This window comes from Erpetoichthys calabaricus, chromosome 12 (assembly GCF_900747795.2).
Source record: "Erpetoichthys calabaricus chromosome 12, fErpCal1.3, whole genome shotgun sequence".
Taxonomy (NCBI): domain Eukaryota; kingdom Metazoa; phylum Chordata; class Cladistia; order Polypteriformes; family Polypteridae; genus Erpetoichthys; species Erpetoichthys calabaricus.
In genome coordinates, this window is record NC_041405.2 from 54,783,258 (window position 1) to 54,791,048 (window position 7,791).

At 42.9% G+C, this 7,791-nt stretch overlaps 1 protein-coding gene across 2 annotated transcripts in view; it reads right to left on the reverse strand.

Moving 5' to 3' along the window:
* The window catches only part of myh9a (myosin, heavy chain 9a, non-muscle), a 103,661-nt gene extending 101,243 nt beyond the window's left edge, over nucleotides 1-2,418 (reverse strand). For both annotated transcript variants that reach the window (XM_028815573.2, XM_028815572.2), the window contains exon 1: nucleotides 2,216-2,418. The gene's annotated coding sequence lies outside the window, so the exon portion shown is untranslated. The remainder of the gene's footprint in view (nucleotides 1-2,215) is intronic.
* Nucleotides 2,419-7,791: the final 5,373 nt, after the last annotated feature.

Below are 7,791 nucleotides of genomic sequence, written 5' to 3' on the forward strand. Positions count from 1 at the left end.
AAAGCTCCAGTGCAGTAAAAATTGCTGTTGTCCTCCGGATGAGATGTAAAACGGAGGTCTTCGAATCTCTTTAGTCATAAAAGCGGGCATTTACTGAAAACTGTAGGATCTTCCGCAATGTTCTCGTTAAACTGCCCACAATGGCCATCTCTATTGGACGCTCTCTCTCACCTCTTCACCGCCTACCAGCTTACTGTTTTGGGAGTGTACTGCCATCATATAGGTAGATGCTATGTATTGGTGGTGGTTTCCCACAGTCTATGTAAAGCACTTTGATTAGGTGAGAAATGCGCTACATGAACGTAGTTTACGATGTAATTAACCATAGATACATTTCATATAAATGAAATGAAATGCCGATTCATCTCGACTGTCTCCAAAACGAAATCAATGACAGATTGAATAGAACTGTTAAGAAAATAAATTCAATGCACATGACTGATCGGTGTTCATAGCCATCATTTACTTCACATCGGCCGCAGGAAAGCGCAGAAAAAGCAACATAAATCATGGTAGATGTGAGCATAGAACGGAAGAGACAAAATGAACGGGGCAGGCCACATGTACCCTCCCCCTCCCACTGCATTCCTGATGCTTTACCAGTTACATTCCATTCCTGCTTTACAAACAGAGCCAGCAAATATCCAACCACTCGCGTGCTAAGTTACTAAATCTACTAAAAAGGATCAATAACAAAAAGCGCCGAGATTTTTTTCGATTTGGCGTCACACGTGACGCAGTGGAGCCGGGAAACTAGCCCACGTGACGTGGAACCCACACCGCCTTCAAATGCGATCTTGCTGCTATAAAGTTCCAGATTCCAGCTTTCAGGAAACACTAAAGACGGACAAGGCCACACCCTCGTCTGAAGGTCTTCAAGATTAATATTAAAACCCATCTACTACGACTGACTAACTTACGTTCAGTGATGGTTGGGAGGGGTGTGCTTTCCAACCTGGAAATTAATACAATATACCAAAAGTTGACCTGGAAATTAATGCAATATACCAAAAGTCATATTTACGTGTATCAGCTCAATCGAATATGAACTAAAACCGAGCGATCTTTGGTCGCGTTTCCGTAAAACGCCCGTGACGGACTGGGGATTGCGACTTTCAGGGAACCGCAACTACAAGCTCGTCATAGCGCAGCATTTTGACGCAGTACTCGGCGCGGATTGGCCGGTATGTGAAATTCTGCCAATACGCTCTCAGCGTTCCACGCAGCTTGCTTTTACTACACAAGCCCCGCTCGCTCGTCATTACAGCACAAGGAAGCAAAGAGCGAAAGGCACGCCCTTGCCCCGCCACCTCAGAATCGCGGAACGAAGTACTCAGGTAGTAGTTCGTGTGCACCCGCAAGAACATGTGCAAGAACTTTGTTTTACCCAAATATTAAATAATAAGCAGCAGTCGACACTGAAATCCGAATATACCGAACCCACATTTTACTTCTGTGAAGTAATGACAGGTCGGGCTCGTCTTTCCAACTGAAGTACACGTTTTCAGTGACAAAATGGGTGTCCGCCACTAGGGGATCACTTTAGTGCCGCTATATGTATCTATATACAAAAGTGAACGCATACACCTAACCTCCCCATTATTAAAAAAAATAAAATAAACACGACCTAATAGAGTGGAAGTGCGTGTGGCAAGTACAAATTGCTAAAATATATAGGCGTCTCAAGTAAGACATTCCACTTTTTTCGCTTTGGTATACAACTAGGCCAACCGTAAAGCTTTAAAAATGACATCGATTTAAAAAAATGAAAATAAAAACCTGGGAAGTTCCCAAACGTTTAACCCATTTCACCACCTCGGTATGGCGCAATTCCCATTTTCGCCATTAACACATGAACCGAATTTCAGCTTGTTTCTCGCGAATATGTGTACAAGGTTAAAACACCCTCAGTAATATTTTCGCGGAAAGTAAGCTCTACTAAGTCACCGTATAGTTACGAGGGTGCGTGACACACTTACGCGAACTTTTTTTTTTTTTAATCTGAAAATAAAACACACTGAAAAGCACTGCCGTGCTACTTCAAGACTTCCTGCCTTTCGTTAAGCCCATCACGCGGGCATTTTAACCGGCCATCCTGATTAGAAAAGGTAGAGACAGAGCAAAGTTTAAGAAGACAGGTAAAGATTACGTCTGCCGGCGCTCCTTCCTGGTTGGCAGTGATGATGCAGAAGAAACAGTCCCGACATGAACTCACCTGCAAAGCCCGGGGAATAGTCAAACTCTACCCAAAACTGCAAGAAACTCCGCTATCCACTACGATGTCCTTACAGGTTGGTATCTATCTGCGAAAAAAGGCTTTACTCGACTATTTGACAAGGTTCCCCCCTTCAAATTAGCCTTTCCTCCGGTGCTTCTGCCGCACTACCAGAAGTCCCGAAGCAGGCAACACTCCCTCTCTCTCTTTCCTGCCCGTTTGAAGTCGTCTGGGTGCGGCCAGGGGCGGGGCAAATGAAAGCGTCGCTTTTTCATTGGTTAGTATGAATTAACTGACTGATGATGCAATATGAAGAGGCGGGGTCTTGAGATGACTTAAAGAATACGTTTGGAGTCCAGGTTTGCCCATTATGAGGGTCTTTAATAGTAAAAGAGAAAAAGTGGAGAAATATTTTTTATTAGTAAAAATATCTAATTACAGGAACATTTTAATAAAAGTACATTCAACAATTTCTTGGTGTGTATATTAATGAGGATCTTACCTAGTCCCACAACACAATTCAATTGATAAAGAAATCTCAACAACATTTGTACATCCTGAGAAAGCTAAAGAAGTTTGGCATACAAGCCAGAATCACTGGTAGTTTTTATAGGAGAATATTTTTACCAACGCTATCATAGTCTGGTTTGGTCACTGCTTTGCACAGGGCCACAAAGCCCTATAGCGAGTGGTCAAGATTACCCAAACCATTTCAGGAAATAGTTTTCCATCTCTGGAGGACGTTTACTATGCTAGAGTCATTAGGAGGGCCAACAGCATTATAAAAGACAGCATCCACCGCAACACAGTCTATGCACATTCCTACCATCAGGCAGACACTATAGGAGAGTGAAATCAAGGACAAGACTACATATAGCACAGTTTTTATCCGCAGGCAATTAGTGAATGGTTACTGTCCATAACCTCTTCTCCTCACAATATCTGACTTTGTTGGCACATATTGAAGGTCAAGCCGGCAATTTGCCTGTTCTATTCACCTTTTTAATTATGATATCTGAATTACATTTTTATATGTTTATGTAATGCTCATGGTATTTACAGTGTATATGCTTATTGCTGCTGCCTTGCAGTTAAGAGACCCGGGTTCGCTTTCCGGATCCTCCCTGCGTGGAGTCTGCATGTTCTCCCAGTGTCTGCGTGGGTTTCCTCCGGGTGCTCTGGTTTCCTCCCACAGTCCAAAGACATGCAGGTTAGGTGAATTTGTGATCCTAAATTGTGCCTAGTGTGTGCTTGGTGTGTGTGTGTGTGTGTGCCCTGCGGTGGGCTGGCACCCTGCCCAGGGTCTGTTTCCTACCTTGCGCCCTATGTTGGCTGGGATTGGCTCCAGCAGACCCCCATGACCTTGTAATTAGGATATAGCGAGTTGGATAATGGATGGACGGATGCTTACATTGCACTGCTGTATTTATTGTAGATGTTTTTCTTATTATTGTCTATTAGAACATTTATTGTACTGTGTTGTTTAATTTGAGTATATTGGTGGCCAGAAAAGCATATAGAGGAAGATTTTTATTGTATAGTGCCACTGACTGTTTACTGTGCATATACAATAAATTCTGAACTCAATACAGAGTTCACAAAGAATCATTAACAATTCCATCCATTCATCTTCTAAACTGTTTGGGATGTTACCAGGTCAGTTATCATAGAGAAATCTGGCACAAGGCAGCAACTAGCCTAGGTGAGATGTCAGTCCATGAAGCATTACACTCACTCATGTTGGTCAATGTAGAAATACCATTAAGTTTAACATGCATTTTATTAGAATGTGGAAGGTAACCGAAATACCCCACCAAAATCCCAAGCAAACGTGTTGAGAAACTCTTCAAACTCTTCACAGGAAGTGATCCAACTGGGAATCAAATCCAGCTTTTGGAACAGACAGGAAGGACCAGGCCACTATATTTCTCAAAGAGGTACCTTTATTTACAGTATGTAATTTTAAATGTTTTAGATAATGATAATGTCTTAGTAGGTCTATTAAAACACCAATTTGCTCATTTAGGAATTGCAACATTGAGGAAGTTGTTGACTGCACTACTGACTACATCAAATTCCGTATGGACATTGTAGTTCCAGTAAGAACTGTACGCTGCTATGCTAACAACAAGCCATGGAGTACAAGTGACATCAAGGGCCTTTTGAACCAGAAGAAAAGGGCTTTTAAAGGCGGTGATCAGCATGAGCTCAAGCGCGTGCAGAAGGAACTCCGAGTCCAGCTCAGGGCGGCAAAGGAGCAGTACAGGAGAAAGCTGGAGCAGAAGTTGCAGAATAACAGCATGAAGGAAGTGTGGGATGGGATGAAGATCATCACTGGCTGCAGCTCAAAGCGGGGTACCACCATCGAGAGAGACGTGAAGAGAGCAAACCAAATGAACAACTTCTTTAGAAGGTTTGACCACCCTAACCCACTCTCACGCTCACCTCGGAGTATTACACCCTCCACACATCCTTCTGCTGATACCAGCATAGAAGAGACATCCCCAACCATAATTACAACAGCGCAAGTGAGCAGAGAGCTGAGGAGACTTCGTGCCAACAAAGCAGCGGGTCCAGATGGAGTATTGCCATGACTGCTGAAGGTCTGTGCATCGGAGCTGGGGGATCCTCTACAGCGCATCTTCAACCTGAGCCTGGAACACGGGAGAGTCCCGAGGCTTTGGAAAACATCTTGCATCACCCCAGTCCCAAAGGTATCACGTCCTAGTGAGCTGAATGACTTCCAGCCTGTTGCTCTGACATCACATGTGATGAAGACCATGGAGAGGCTGCTGCTTCACCACCTGAGGCCACAGGTTCAACACGCCCTCGACCCTCTGCAGTTTGCATATCAGGAGAAGGTGGGAGTGGAGGATGCCATCATCTATATGCTACACCGATGCCTCTCCCACTTGGAAAGAGGCAGTGGTGCTGTAAGAATTATGTTTCTAGACTACTCTAGCACCTTCAACACAATCCAACCTCTGCTCCTTAGGGACAAGCTGACAGAGATGGGAGTAGATTCATACCTGGTGGCATGGATCGTGGACTATCTTAAAGACAGACCTCAGTATGTGCATCTTGGGAACTGCACATCTGACATTGTGGTCAGCAACACAGGAGCACCGCAGGGGACTGTACTTTCTCTGGTCCTGTTCAGCCTATATACATCGGACTTCCAATACAACTCGGAGTCCTGCCACGTGCAAAAGTTCACTGATGACACTGCTATCGTGGGCTGCATCAGGAGTGGGCAGGAGGAGGAGTATAGGGACCTAATCAATGACTTTGTTAAATGGTGCGACTCAAACCACCTACACCGGAACACCAGCAAAACCAAGGAGCTGGTGGTGGATTTTAGGAGGCCCAGACCCCTCATGGACCCCGTGATCATCAAAGGTGACTGTGTGCAGATGGTGCAGACCTATAAATACCTAGGAGTGCAGCTGGATCATAAATTAGACTGAACTGCCAATACTGATGCTCTGTGTAAGAAAGGACAGAGCCGGTTATACTTCCTTAGAAGGCTGGCGTCCTTCAACATCTGCAATAAGATGCTGCAGATGTTCTATCAGATGGTTGTGGTGAGCGCCCTCTTCTACGCGGTGGTGTGCTGGGGAGGCAGCATTAAGAAGAAAGACACCTCATGCCTGGACAAACTGGTGAGGAAGGCAGGCTCTATTGTTGGTATGGAGCTGGACAATTTGACATCTGTGGCAGAGCGACGGGCGCTCAGCAGGCTCCTATCAATTATGGAGAATCCACTGCATCCACTAAACAGTATCATCTCCAGACAGAAGAGCAGCTTCAGCAACTGACTACTGTCACTGTCCTGTTCCACTGACAGACTGAGTAGATCTTTCCTCCCCCAAACTATGCGACTCTTCAATTCCACCCGGGGATGGGGGTAAACATTAACATTATACAAAGTTATTGTCTGTTTTTATCTGCATTATTATCAATCTTTAATTTAATATTGTTTTTTGTATCAGTATGCTGCTGCTGGAGTATATGAATTTCCCCTTGGGATTAATAAAGTATCTATCTATCTATCTATCTATCTATCTATCTATCTATCTATCTATCTATCTATCTATCTATCTATCTATCTATCTATCTATCTATCTATCTATCTATCTATCTATCTATCTATCTATCTATCTATCTATCTATCTATCTATCTATCTATGTGTTCAAGACCTCAATGGTGTAATACAAGATCATAGAAAGAAAAGAAGTAAGTTCGAATATACAGTGAAAATCAGGAAACAATCCTACATAGGACACAGTTCCTCATGGGGCCCGCTCGCTCACACCAGGCCAATTTACAGTCACCAAACAGCCATACCTGCATATATTTGAAATATAGGAGGAAACTGGAGTATAAGGAGAAAACTCACAAGAACTTTGTTGGGGCATGTAAGTTCCACACAGACAGTGACTAAAGTATAAATTTGCAACTAGGACTCTAAAGCTGCCCCTCTTTTAACAGCAGCATCAACAGTACAATGGGGAAGATTCAGTATCACAATCTGCTATTCACAAAAAGACTATATAGAGTATAGTACAAGATGGAAATCTCTAATCAGCACTAAAACCTGCAAGATCAAATTACATTTTTTTAATAATTAGTATATAAATGAATAAGTCTGTGGTGGGTTGGCACCCTGCCCGGGATTGGTTCCTGCCTTGTGCCCTGTGTTTGCTGGGATTGGCTCCAGCAGACCCCCGTGACCCTGTGTTCGGATTCAGCAGGTTGGAAAATGGATGGATGAATGGATGAATAAGTGGAATTCTGAGATAAAATGCTACACAGAGATGAGGCAAAGATAAATTTCCACTTAAATGATGGAAAAGTGAAAGTGTGACAGAAAAAAAGAATCCACAGCGATTCATGTTTGAGACATAGAGGAAGTTGCGTCATGTCTTGACCATACATTCAAACTTTTGGATTGGCTCATTCATCTTTAGTGATGATATCAATTATGGCTGTGGCTGCATAGTAACTTTAGAAGTGAAGAGAAGAATCTTATCATTCAGACTCTTTGGCTGGTGCATCCTTTTGTGGAAAAACAATCATCCAAAACATACTGATGATGAAAACAGAGAAGCTCATTTGTGGCAAAACAATTGGGAAAGTCTTTGTCCAAATCAACCTCCTAATTAAAATCCATCCATCATGTATTTCACTAGCTTAAAGGGATGCTGAAGTCAAGAAACACACAAATTAAACATCAACCAAAAAAGGTTTTGCCAAGTGTCTCAAAAGAACAAAACATAAGTATTACATGATAATGATATGCAAACAGATATTTAGTTTTATATTACTTCAGTTAATTTTTTGTAAATATGTCACTGCATCTATGCTCACTTTAACTGTTGTGAGAGAAAAAAAATGTGTTATTCTTAAATGAAAAAGCATACATGTGCAAGAATACCCAGGAGTGAAAGGTAAAATGGTGTGCTTTTATATAGCACTTTCTAACTACTCAAAACACTTTACATGGACGGCGGGGTACCGCTTCAGTCACCACCAATGTGTAGCATCCTCCTGGATGATGCCGTGGCAGCCTTTC